At 38.8% G+C, this 13,444-nt stretch overlaps 1 protein-coding gene across 2 annotated transcripts in view; it reads left to right on the forward strand.

Annotated features, from left to right (window-relative positions):
• DSCAM (DS cell adhesion molecule) overlaps window positions 1-13,444 on the forward strand; it is a 718,205-nt gene that overhangs the window by 442,964 nt on the left and 261,797 nt on the right. The window lies entirely within an intron of this gene.

Here is a 13,444-nt window from a genome sequence, read left to right on the forward strand (position 1 = left end):
TGGCCGCCTCTCACACCCACTTGTTCTACTGTTTTCTAACACACTATTCAGCTACCCCTTTCCTCTGTAGGACACACTGAGGGCTCTCTCTACTCGTAGAGAAACAGTCTTCTAAGCATTTTGATGTCTAAATGAGGGTAAGAGTGTTCCCTCCATCCTGAAAATAAGACTTCTTTTTTGTGACCCATGTCCCACTGTTGAATCCCTCCATTGGGTTCATGAATGAATGAAGGTGCTGGAGGTGCTGCTGACTGGTCAGTAGGTATCTATTTTGTTTTGTCAGTATTTTGTTTATATCACACCATAGTTATCATCCAGCCATGCAAGTTCCTTTTGGTTTTATTTTAATTGATCCTTTTCTTTTTTTAACCATCTACCAGTTCTGGTGTCTATTTGTCACATAGGCACATATTTATATATACATAATACATTTGTTTTAAGTATACTTTCTGTGTCATTAAGATATGTATAAAAATGTATATAATAAACACATGGAAAGTTAACACTTAGGTGGTCCTCCAGCTCTTTGGCTCTGTACATAATGCACAGTGCATATCCCTGCAGATGTTCCCATGTATTAAGTACAGGACCAGAGTTAGAATTGTTGGATCATAGAATGTATCATAATTTCACTAGTAACTGCATCACAGCCTCCAAAATGCCCCTTTATACTGCCACCAGCCATGCATGAGAGGTCACATTTCCCCATATCTTTTCTAGTAATTGATAGTATCTGCCTTTTCAGCTTTTGCAAATCTAATGGATAGAGAGTAGCATTTTATTTTAATTTGTTTTTATCCCATTATCACTGACATTGAGCAGCTCTTCATACTCTCATTAGATATTTGGGTCTCCCCTCTGTGCATTTCCTTTACCCATTTGTCCATTAGCCTTCCTGCTATTTCTTTCTGCTTTGTCGTAGTTATTCAATGTAAATGTGAATCTCTTGTTACTTAGAAATGCTCATGAGTAGCTTTTCCAAGACTGTCTCTGTCTCTTAACTTTGTCTTTGATTGTTTTTATGGGGATCTTGATTACAAAGTCTCTGAGCTTACAAAAAGTACATGCCTATATTCTTTTTTCTGTATTTACTCTGTTTATATTTCCAGTGCCCACATTCAGGTCTTCAATGCACATTGAGAGTTGCAGATATAGTAGAAGGGGGTGTCCAATTTCTTCTTTCTCTAGATATTGAGTCGGTTTTCCTCATACCATTTATTAAATGACCCATGCTTTCCACTTATCCTCATATGCCAAGATGACATGGTGTTGTGGTTAGAGGCAATTTTACATCTGTGAAATATATTGAAGCTTTCTCTATGACTGTTTCATCTGTTTTTTTTAAGTTTGTTTTTCATATTTGTTGGGCCTAAAATATGTGTCCAATTAAATTTAATAATTATATTGTGTTTTATCTCTAGATTTTTGGGGGGATTATTAGTTCCTTCATTGGTTAATTATGAATCTGGGTGTTAATATTGCCAAATGTAATTGTTGATTTACCTGTTTTCTCCTATAATCTCTGATTTTTTTTACTTGAATTTTCTATTATGTGCTTGAAAATTACTCTTCTTGCTTCTTTATTGCACATTTCCCTGGGAGAGCTTTTCCCAATTCTTCAACTCCTGTTTTTCTGTAGCTTTTGTTTTTTGATATTGCCTGAAATCAGTTTTTAATCCAGTGCATGTGTATGACTTTTGATGCATGTTTAACACATACGTGTTTAATCTTATATCAAAAATAATTTTAGTCATTTTAGATTTTAGTTAAATCAGTAGTTCCATATTTTCCATTTACTCCCTATTTCTTATTCTCTCTCTTTACTTTGCACTAGATAGAATCACTGAAGTACTGTCAGATAATTAGGTTTATCAGCTCTGTTGATAGCAAGTGGTCATACATAGGCTGCAATCCTATCTCATGCATGTGAATTTCCTTTTACTAACTATTCAGTTTAGCCACAAAATGTGTTAATCATTCAAGAAAGAGCAAGCTGTTTGTTATGAGGATTCATTGAGGCATGGAAACAAAGTATCTTGGTTTTACAGACCTGAATTGTTTTAAGTTATCTGTCTGCAAGTGACAAAAATACCTGGAATATGTCGCTGTGTACTCTTCACTCAAGGAATCAGAACATGTCAGTGCTGAGAGCCATTTTGTCTGATTCCTCAGCCTGAGGAAATTGAGACAGAGAATTGAGGAGACTTGCACTGGACACAGCCATCCTGAAAGAGCAGAGAGTGGTCCTTACAATCCGTTCTGTGGATGTTTGCTGATGGGAATTTTGTGTGGATAGAATATAAAGGGACAGCTATTTTATTGGTCCATTTTTAGGCATGTAGCAGTATTGCTCCTTCATTACACCACTAATTTAGTGCCCTGAAATTTGTCAAAATAATTTAATTGACTTACAGCTTTGTGGAAATATCATAACTACCTTTTGGTACCGTTGTCTTCACTATGACATATTTCAGCATTTTGCTCCAAAAAAATCATCCACTTCAAGTCAGGTATAGATAATAACCAAGGTTCTAAATAAGGCTGACCTTTCTATGTCAAGGTCATGGAACATACTTCTCAAGTTAATACCCTGCTATCTCTAACAATCCTTGTGAAGAAGCTAACTGCAAAGAGAATGTTTTCAAATGAATACGAGTGATTCTATGCATCTGGTTGTCCCTGTCATTCATCCAGGCTGTCATCACCTCAGGTCAGAGTCATATGGCTTTGCTTCCATCAGTAGTCCATATAAACAAAAATGGAATAGTTGCACGCATCTGGAAGAGTCTTTTCTCCCCCTTTGGGAGTGGTAAACCCTGAGCTATGTTTCACTTTCTTGATGCTATAATGAGTCAAATGGCTTTTCTTTAAATATTAGAGATTCAGGTTCATTTGGGTTCATCAGCAAACCACTTAGTTTCACTACCAAGACTTCTACATAAACATGTTGCCATTTTCTTTAGTCTGAAGAGACTCCAAGTATTAAATATAGCAGAGCAGTTCTCATGAATTCTCAAGTTGTCCATCATTTTTCAATGTTAAAGAAATGCTGTTTATTTCAACATAATATGATTATGTCGATAAAACACTTTCCATGAGAAACCTTGGAGAAGCACCTCGTATGATTAAAAACCATAATCACTTCAAGAAACCACCTGGTTCCTTCCACCATATCCCCCTGCAGGCATCTGGCTGAACACAGTATAGGTGACCTATTTTTCTTAAAAGTGCTCTGGAAGGAGATACTCTCATGCTTCTCACAGTTGGTCTTAGTGTTTTTCATCCCCAATTTCAACCGGTTGTCTTTTTTCTTCTTTATGTCTAATTTGCATTTTTCCAGCTGATAAAAATAAAAGTTCCTTTTTCTTTTCATTACAATTTTATGTCATACCTTAAGGACTTTTTTCTTCCTAACAGGTTTTAATTGTATTTTCTCCCATGGACAAAATGGGTAATTGTAAATAATTCTTTTCTTCCTAATAAGTTTTAATTATATTTTCTCCCATAGACAAAATGGGTAATTTTAAACAATTTTTAAAAAATTTTTTTTTAACCTTTCCACTTACATTGTCATGTTTATGGCTTTTCAGTTCTCACACCCTGGCAGTCCAAAATCCCTTGTTTAAAAATCATAGAAGAGTTACCTGTTCTTATCCCTAGTTTGTTCCAAAGTTACACTATTTTTACATCACTATTATTACGCCATCTTATGCTACCCTGTTGGCTGGTATTCAGCTACTGAGCCCTATGCCTTCAGCTTCACCTACTGGGAACCCTTTATCCAGTGTAGGTGGAGTGCGGTTCTTGGATGTTTCTACAATGTGTGTTTTGATTGATATTTGTCATGCTTTCATGTATTTCTGAATTGAATCTTTTGAGATTCCTTGAGTTCAAATTCTGATATTAGCACTGAACATTTTCTCATTTTAGTTCTATTTGATTCACACTTAACTGCGCTTGTGAATATGTATAACCCACCCACATTAAAGGTAAAGGCAACGTCTCAGTTCTGGACACTGGCTGAACCTGGGGGAGGTAAATGAGTGAAAAGAAACAAATGAGCACAGACGTTTTTTAGGTAAAGAGCAGCGATCTTAAAATGGAACTTTCCAACTATTTTTTCCTTGCTCCTACCATCCCTTTTCTGTTCTGCAGGAGAATAGGGTGATAACTGTTAATCATAGACAGAGGGTCTTGTTAAGAGAGAATCAGTACATATGATCACACCCCTCTGGTCACAACCCAAGTGAAGAAAGGCAAAGTGGATGGGTGGAGGCTGTATACAGAGGCAGTACTTTCCAATAGGCCTGGTTGTATTATGAATAGCGAATCCATGTTTTACTTCTGATGAAGCAAACTGTTGCAGGTGGCAGTCTGCTTCCTGGAGTTTAGTGTGCAGGGTATTGCCAGGGACTGCCTTGGTGCAGGACAGCTGTGGGGTGGGGGGACAGGAAAAGAGATCAGGCCCAGGGAGAGGATGAGCTGAAGTGCAGGTGGATGTCAGCCTCATCCCACCCACAGGGCGCTGTGCAGAAAGAATGGCCTTCCGAGCTGTCCTGAGCAGGGACAAAACCATCTTCCTTAGCCAGTCAGTCGATGTAGGCCCCTCAGGAAGGGCCCATCCTTGGTGACATGGATCTCTGCAGCTGGGACAGTCTTTGAAGTGGCTGATAATGGAAGGCAGCCACCTGACATCCCTCCCGGAATCTGGGGCACATGTCCTTTCTTGAAAAGAAATCTGGGCCACATGTCTCCATGTACATCATCTCCTACCACTTACGTAGATGTCAAAAGATCTGCATCCTAGATATGTTTCCATAAAAAATATTTTTCATTACATTGCTCACTCCCATTTCCTATAATAACATTCATTCAACATTTCAAATAAGAAATGAAAACCGTCGCAGTGTCTGACAGTAGCATGACTGGACTAGACCGTGGTCATCAAAGTGATTTTCATCCAAAGGATCTCTTTTGTCCTTTGATTCCTATGATTTCTTTAATTTACTCACAGATGTCATATCTGTGTCTCTCCTGTTAATGAGAGCAAGAGGCTGGGGCCAGTGCAGGGAGCTGCAGAGAAACAACTCAGACATGGGAGGAAGGAGCAGATGTCTGGGGAAAGAAGCAGCAGAGGGTGTGAAACATTGCAACCAGCTGTGGGAGAAGAGCAGGTGGACAAATAAGAAGAACCCTGATTTCAGCACAGCACCATCAAAGAAATGCTTATGAGATGTTTGAGAAATGGAGAGGATGGACATCTGGCCAGCTCTGGACGTGAAGTGGGGTGGGAAGTCTAGAGTCAAAGGTTTCAAAGGGAACTTTGTTGAGTCCCAAAGGGAGCTGGAGCCTGAAAACGTCTCCATCGCAGTTACAGCTGAGTTGGGTTTTCACACTACAAGACGGTACAGGGCGTAGGGACAGAAGTAGGGACAGGGTTCAGTCCCTAACATTCAGAGCCAGTACAGCTGAGGCAAAGGATACACGTAGGCAGACAGCATGAGTTGGCACAGGGCCCAGAATCAGATCTAGTAGCATTTGGTACCTCCTGCTTGACCCTAAAGGCAGAGAGGTAGTTGAATCAGTGGAACATGCAAAACTGTGTTTTAGGAAAATCAATCTGGTTGAGGTATATAATAAGATGGATTGCAGTGCAGAAAAAAAAAAAAAGAATGTAAGTTTAGGACACAATTTAAAAAGTTTTAAAAAGAGGTGATGGTTGTGTGTTTGGAAAAAAGGAATCAGACACAAGAGATATGGGCAAGTGGAGCAGATAAGACCCAGAGACCCACTGAAGTGCTGGAGGTAGAGAGTAATGCACAACTAGACGCTTTTGTTACTGGGCACTTCCTGCAGCTGCACAATTTTCCAACACTAAAAGGAATAGAAAACTGAAGGTAAAGCTTGGGTTAAAGGGAAACACGATATGTTTGGCTTGGGATTCCGGTTGCTTCTAGGCTGTTAAGATGAAGACATTAGTGAACAACTGACCAAGTAGGCATGAAGCTGGAAAAGGAGTTTTTATTTGAAAATGTAGATTAGGGAATAAAGAGCATCAAGGTGACAACTGGGACCGTGTGGGTAAACAGGACCATCAGGGAAATAGAGGATTAATGTCTCCATTAGCATATGATTAGTAAGGGGCACACAGTCTCCATTTGAATTGTTGAACTACTTATTTAAGGTTTTTAATCTTTCATAATCTGTTATGCGAACTTTTCAAATGAATGAGGTCCCTACCTTCCTTACCCCTTTGCCATGGGAACTATGAACTCTTATACACTCTTCTAAAACACTTGTCTATGTTTTATAAATACCTATAAGGAAGTAGAGTTGGTGACAACATTTACTATTCCTGAGAATTTGTTACTGGTTTATTTGATTAACTTAGAAAGAATTACAAATCATATTTACCATACAAATATTATGTAATTCAGTTCTAATCATTGAAAAAAGCCTAACATGTCATTGGCCACATTGGAATTTTTATTGAAGAAATGAAGATAATAATTCTACATAGAAAAAATGATATGTGTTTCATTTTATATGTGTCATATAAAATGATGTGTCTGTATATATCTATGTATCATAGAAAAATGATAGAAAAATAACATTACCATCAACAAGTGAAAGACAACCTATTGGAAGGAAAAAAACTTACAAACCACATGTCAGATAAGGGGTTAATATCCAAAATATATAAAGAATCCATACAACTCAAAAGCGAAGAAATAATAATCCAATTAAAAATGGGCAAAGGACCTGAAAAGACATTTTTCCAGGGAGATATATGAATGGCCAACAGGTACATGAAAAGATGCTCAACACCACTAGTCATTAGGGAGACACAAATGAAAACCACAATGAGATATCACTTTACATCTGTTACAATGACCACCATCCAAAAGTCAAGAGATAACAAATGCTGGTGTGGATGTGAAGAAGAGGGAACCCATGTGCACTGTTGGTGAAATTGTAAATTGGTACAGCCACTGTAGAAAACAGTATGGAGGCTCCTCCAAAAATTAAAAAGAGAACTAGCATATGACCCAGAAATTCCACTTCTGGGAATATATCCAAAAGAAATGAAAACAGTAACTTGAAAAGATATCTGCACCCCCATGTACATAGCAGCATTATTTATAATAGCCAAGATATGGAAACAACTTAATAAATATCCTTCAATGGGTAAATGGGTAAATAAGTTTTGGTATGTGTGTATATAATATATGTATAATACATATTAATGTATATATATAAAATATACAATGGAATATTATTCAGCCATAAAAAATGAGGAAATCCTACCATTTGCAACTACATGTATGAAACAAAAAGGCACTATGCTCTGCCCATTTTTTAAATAGGTTGTTTTTTGGGTGTTGAGGCATATGAGTTCTTTATGTAATTTGGATGTTAACCCCTCATTGAATAAATTTTTTATGAATAGTCTCCCATACTGTAGGATGCCTTTTTGTTCTCATGATGGTGTCCTTTGCTGTACAGAAGCTTTTTAGTTTGGTGTAGTCCCACTTTTTCATTTTTTACTTGGTTTCCCTTGCCTGAGAATATGTGTTCAGGAAAAAGTTGCTCATGTTTATATTCAAGAGATTTTTGCCTGTGTTTTCTTCTATGAGTTTTATGGTTTCATGGCTGACATTCAGGTCTTTGATCCATTTCGAATTTACTTTTTTATATGGAGTTGGACAATTATCCAGTTTCATTCTCTTTGTCTAATTTTCCCAACACCAGTTGTTGAAGAGGCTGTCTTTTCCCCATTGTATATTCATGGCTCCTTTATCACATAATTAATTAGCCATATGTGCATAGGTTTATATCTGGGCTCTCTATTCTATTCCATTGATGTATGAGTCTGTTCTTGTGCCAGTGCCAAATTGTTTTGATTACTGTGGCTTTGTAGTAGAGCTTAAAAATCAGACAGTGTGATCCCCACTAACTTTGTTCTTCTTTCTCAGGATTGCTTTGGATATTCAGAGTCTCTTGAGGTTCCATATGAATTTTAGAACTATTTGTTCTAGTTCATTGAAGAAGAAGGGACTAGTGGTTACCAGGGGGGGCGGTTGGGGAGAGAGAAGGGGATTAAGGGGCACAATAATTTGCAATCACAATATAGGTTGGTCATAGGGATGGTAGTACAGCACAGAGAATACAGTTAATGACTATAACACCTTACTACGTTGATGGACAGTGAGTGACCACATTGAAGAAGGTGAGGATTTGATAATACAGATGAATGTTGAACCACTGTGTTGTGTATTGGAAACCATCATAGTATTGTATATCAATGATACTTTAATTTTAAAAAAGGGCATTATGCTAAGTGAAATAAGTGGGACAGAAAAAAAATTACTGTACTATTTCACTTATATGTGGAATCTAAAAACAAACAAAAATACCACACTCATAGAAAAAGAGATCAGATTTGTGGTTACCAGAGACAGGGCAGAGGGGCATTGGAGGAAGGTGGTCAAAGGTACAAACTTCTAGTTACACAACAGAGAAATACTAGGGCTGTAATATCCAGCATGATGGCCTAGCTAACCCTGCTATATTGTACCTCAGGAAGTTAAGAGGATAGAGCCTCAAAGTTCTCATCACAAAGAGAAATTTATTTTCTTTTCTTTTTATTCTACCTATGTGAGATGACAGATGTTAACTAGGCATATGGTGATCATCATTTTACAATACATGTAAACCAAACCATCATGCTGTTGGATTTAACCTTAAACAGTGGTACAGGTCCATAATTTCTCAATAAAACTGGAGAAAGTCCAATCTTAAAAAAAAAAAGATACAACACCAGAAAATGAAGCAGTTCCAAGCCATTATAAAAACTGCAAAATAATCGGAGAAAAGGTGCGTTTTACCACAGCAGTGTCCACAGCAGAAAATGGTCTGGCGCTCATGGGGCAGACATGCAGGGATTACAGATTGTCAGCACTTGTCTTGAGTGAGAATTGGGAAATTTGGTCTATGTGATTCTGTTTTTCTGTTTATTTGTTCTTAACTGTAAACAGTCCTGTAAGTCATGACAGTTTCCTTGAACCTAGGATTTGCTGAAATTGGGGTATATATGGGTGATTTGGTCCCACGATTGTTTTCTGTCCATGAAGGAAAATGTTTCTTTATGATTTCGGATGTGGTATAGCTGAGTAATTCCCAAAACTTCAGCTCACTTTTCTGCTTATAACACCTGTCTTTGGAGAGCACTAAGCCAAACAGGGACTCCTCCTATCTGAGCAGCCTTGGGTGATTCAGGGGCAGAAATGTTTCTAAGTGCACCCAATCTCCCACTGAGTCACAGAAATTTAAATGTCTCTCCAATCTATGCCTAGAGAAAAATAGATACTTTTCTACAGGTTTTTTTTTTATGTTTTACACAACTTGGGCTGTCACAAATATGTCCAAAATATAACTCCTTAAGGAAATCGTAGAGCTAGACCCTAAAAGTCATGTCCACACCACAGGGACCATGCCTCTCTCCTTCCGTGCCCTTCCCACTTGGTAGCAGAGCCAGGGAAAGCCCTGACAGTTCACTCTGGCCTTCTGCTCCTAGGTCAATGACTGGGTGTCAGTTAAAGGTTTATACTGAACCCCAAAGGGAACTTAGAGAGAGAGACCAGGAAGGGCTTTCAAAGGAGCCCACAGTTATGTGGACATACTGAAGTCTCTGGTTTCTTTTGCACCTGTTGGCTTCAACAATGTCCTCATTCCTGAATCTCAGCCTCAAGCTCTTCCTCCTCCATCAGGCACAGGCTCCAGGAACAGCAGCCTCATTCACAGTGAGCTGGGAGCAGCTCTGCCTGCTGCCTGCCTGGGAGTCACCGAGCTGCAGGGAACAATCTCACCTGGCAGTGCACAGTTGGCATGGATGGCCACACCTGCATAAGCAAGGCTCGTCCTGACTTCATCTCCCCAACTTGCCTACTAGGAGGGGGAGAGATGGCTCAGTAGAGCCACTAATTCGAAGTCCTGGGCCCCTAGGCTAATCAGAGTGTAAAACAGAGCTTCACCTTTGTCCCTGTCATCTCATCATCATTATATCCTGAATGTATCTCTCTTTCTGCTCATAACCTCAGGATTGTCTAAATTGCACAGCATCAACATGGGGTCATCATCCCTTCAAAATAGGTATTTTCAAGAACTATTATACAATTAAAGTGTACAAGGCACTTTCTATTCCACTAGTTGTGAGGAGTAAAAAAGATAAGCTTGATGCATTGCCTGCATCCTGGGTCACTCGAGGAAATAGACATGTATGTAGATCACTTTGCTTATGTGAGTCACACTGTGATACCTTCCATTATAGAGTCCTGAATAATAGGCCCCAGGAGTGGGTACCGGAAAAGTTTAATTGTGTTGTGTGAACAGAGTGGAGAACTATATCACAGAGGGAATCTAGAGCATGTTGTAAAGTAGCAGAATTGGATGAATCACCAGTCCTGTGGGTGGAAAGGCCATGGAGTGATGTGATCGACTCACAGGTCACTCGTGCTCACCAGCCTCATGGTTTTAGAGTCATGACTTGCATTTCACTGGACGGTACTGAGCTGTCAGCCTGCATGGGTCCTGGGCACAGCCAGAGGGCATAGGGGCACCTAGGATGGGCATGCAACTGGGACTGAACTCTCAAAGATCGGTCAAGGCATTCTCATTCCCATAACAGATGTAATTTTTGGAAATTTCATGAGTCAGGTAAGACATGAAAAAGAGAAAACTTCTAGACAGAATGGAAAAAGGGAGGTGGGTGAGAAAAGGAGATCTAGAGATGAAAATAATGTTACTATAACTCAGAAGACGTTGACCTGGGGCAGGCTCTTTCAGCAGCGAGACTGTGCCGTCAACACAGTCTGGAGGCCCTTGGGGTAAATCACATTAGAAAAGAAATGACAGAATGTGGAGCTGATGAAACCACACAGGCAATCCAAACAGGGCCTCGGTGCAAATCAACGCTCATGTGATGCGTTTGATTTTTCTCAGTGAATTATGGGTCTTTGGGGGAAAGAAAGTTCGGAGGAGGGAATTGAGCTAGTTGAGCAGCTTCTGTGAACCATGTGGGCGTCTACATCTGCCGTGTTATATAAAGACCTCCCTTTGCACTCTCCTGAATTGTGTTTCATCACCTCCATCTTAGGCATGAAGAAGTAGAATCATAGAGTTAAAGAAACTGGATCAAGAAAACACTGCTAATTACCCAGGATTGATGCCCAATGCATGTTTCTTTCAATATGTCATACTCCCCTCAGAAGGGGGAAATTAAAAAAACCTCTTATTTTCCCCTATGAAGAACAATATTCAATTATTCTTGGCAAGACAGAAATATATCATCCTGAATTAACATTCTTGTTAAGGGTTTAAAATAAGAGTCCAAATTAGTATTGGTAGCATCTGATGGCTCTGAACTGCCTCAGAGAAAGGAATCCCCCCATTGTGGAGAATGAAGTGAGTAAACCTGGCAAGAAGCGACATCCAGCAGATTTTCCCATATTTCATGCCGGAAAGCTGGGTCAAAACCTGTGCAGGTCACATGCAGAATTTCTGCTCCTGTAACATTATAAGCTCTCACTGTCAGCCAGACTCAGAGAATTTACCTTCAAAGGTGATGCAATGAGCCATATAAAATAAGGCATATATATGTCTCAAATAGGTGATTTGGCTTTACCAACATCAGTATAAGAGTTTTTGAATCACTTGGTTAGCTTTTTATCTCCAATTTTACATCTTAATGATGTTAAATGTAAGATTTTGGACCCTTTACAAGTCGAGAAAGTATTTTTCTGTAGTGCCCTTGTGCTTCATGGCTGAATTGAGGCAATATATGTAATGTGCAGAGAAGTGAACTGATTGGCAAATTGGTCTGATAATTTAATTTGGTTTAAAGAAGTGCATTCTGATGGAATGTGGCAAGCATAACAAATAACAAACCTGACTTTTTGATGTTATTCTGGGAAAATGACCTTTCTCTCTAACTAAATCTTTCATCATTATGGAAATTATTATTTTAACTACTTTGGATAGGTGTATTTTCTATATATGTTTTAAAATATTTTAGATGTATCCTTTTTCCATTTACTGTATTAACTACAACTTATGAGTCAGAGTACCTAATTATGCACTTACTTCAATTTTGTACTGTGATTTTGTATTAATTGCAAAAAAGCTGGTGATTAAAGGCAGTGTGCCGTGGCACAGAATATGTCCCCAGCTACTGTGTGTGTTGTGTTCTTCAGTCACTCTACAGTTTATATTGAGTTTCTCACTCCCCGTAGCTTGCCAACTGTGACGTTTTACTGAGCCCTTATCATTATACCTGAATTCTCAGCATCTGGTTTAGGCTACGAACTGAGATGACTGTGAATTGTTATAACTGTTCAGATTGTTATAATTTGCTTAAAATGCAATGCTCAAGCAAGGCAGTTTATTAAGTGTTAATGGTATTTACATATCTAGTAAACATTTATGCAGTTTCAGGCAAGATTTAAACTTCTGCTATGACGTGGCACTTTCCCCACCTAATGTCAACTGTGAATAATCACAGCTTCATCCAATTTGATCTATTCCACCAGCACCAGGTGGAACCTCATCCTGACGCCTTCCTCTCTTAGTGCCCTTGACACCTGAAGTTATCTGTGTTTGTTTCCTTGCTTATTTGTTTCTTTGGTAAGCCCTAACTTGAGCTATCTGCCTACTAGTCCTTCTGACTCTGGCCGAATTTGCAAATCTGAATTTTAGTTCCGAACCACTTTTGGAAGCATATAGTAGGAGTAATAATAATATTGAATAACAGAATAATCACAGCTATGCTCTTTTGAAGTCTGCTCTCTATGACTACACTTGAAAGCTTCAATGAGCAGAGACTGGCATATTATGTTCATTGCTGTATGCCCAGCACACACCGTGTTGTCAAACACATAGCAGGTGCTTAATAAACACTTCTTGAGAGAATAAATGAATTAATGAGTGGTTTCCAGTTAGATGTTTCTCAGCTGGATCTTTTACATCTCCCCCAAGCTGATAATTGAAATGGACCTACACTTGATTGAATGAACGAACTCTGAAGATAGTCTGCTCTTTAATAACTCCATTCTGTAAAATAATCCAGTATAATAACCAGTTTATTTAGGTTACTGCATACTTAATAACTTTAGTTTGCGACCTTATTTCCAGCCCCTGAAATAAAACAGACAGGATTTGAACTTTCGCTCCTCAGTGAACTAATTCTGTGACCAAGGACAAAGTAACATCTTAGAGTCTCAGTTTTCCCTACAAAGTCAGGCTTTGAATTACCTTGAATTATCCATAAAGCTGATAAGCAAAGCATATGAAGAGCTTGTCCACAAACCATAATCAGTAAATAACCAAGATAAGACTGCAGGTTGGCTCTCTGGCTTCATGCCAAGCATTTCATGATGCTAAAGCCCTG

Source organism: Manis javanica, chromosome 3 (genome assembly GCF_040802235.1).
Source record: "Manis javanica isolate MJ-LG chromosome 3, MJ_LKY, whole genome shotgun sequence".
NCBI classification, from domain to species: domain Eukaryota; kingdom Metazoa; phylum Chordata; class Mammalia; order Pholidota; family Manidae; genus Manis; species Manis javanica.